Source organism: Carlito syrichta, unplaced genomic scaffold (genome assembly GCF_000164805.1).
Source record: "Carlito syrichta isolate Samal-C Ts95f unplaced genomic scaffold, Tarsius_syrichta-2.0.1 Scaffold316380, whole genome shotgun sequence".
NCBI classification, from domain to species: Eukaryota; Metazoa; Chordata; class Mammalia; order Primates; family Tarsiidae; genus Carlito; species Carlito syrichta.
Window position 1 is genome coordinate 466,121 of NW_007260476.1, and position 811 is coordinate 466,931.

General features: G+C 39.6%; 1 protein-coding gene across 1 annotated transcript in view; it reads left to right on the top strand.

Moving 5' to 3' along the window:
• SLC19A3 (solute carrier family 19 member 3) overlaps nucleotides 1-811 on the top strand; it is a 31,712-nt gene that overhangs the window by 910 nt on the left and 29,991 nt on the right. The gene's annotated exons all lie outside the window — the stretch shown is intronic.

Here is an 811-nt window from a genome sequence, read left to right on the forward strand (position 1 = left end):
TCATGTTTCATATGTCTAAACTTTAATTTTCATATGATCTAGTTATTGGACTTTAATACTATGCTATATCCTATTAAGCTAATACCTTATCGTTAATTCTTTTATAAATCATATAGTAACTATTACACTTGAATAATGTAGCAAAAGGAATCAAAACAGCAAGCATAGATTTACGCAGCTATGAGTGTATATGTATATATTTTATCCCAACAAGTCTACTCTAAAAATCAAATAGTAGCTGTCACACTCTTGAACAAGGAAATGCAGGGCTTCCAAGATGGCGGCCATGGGCTGAAGCAGACAGAGTTTCGGTAATTAACGAAACAAAAGAAAACGTTCTACCTGGCTAGGGGCAGGGCAACAAAACTATCATGGTAATTTAGTTTCTAATCTTAGCCCTAGGGGAAACAGCTTTCGGGAACAAGGACTACCCAGTCTACCAGGAAATAGAAGTAAAAAAATATCTAGAAAGAAGCTAAACTTAGAAAGACAGAAACAATTCCGCCATGCACCTTCCATCAAGTGTACTGAGATTCACTTGTAAGTTTTACTGCCATGTATGCACACTGGTCACCAATCACACGCCAATATCATAGGTATAACTGATATCCCATGTCAGAGGCGATCTTCCAGATGGGCCTTTACAGGCCTCAGCCATGTAGCTATAGATGTTGGCTCCCAACACATATCCCTTCTCTTATCAGTACTTTACACAGTCAGACACCATGCAAAAGTAGTCTTCCCTTTAAAATGTCTGATGGTAGCCGGGCTCGGTGACTCAGCCTGTAATCCCGCACCTTGGGAGGCTGAG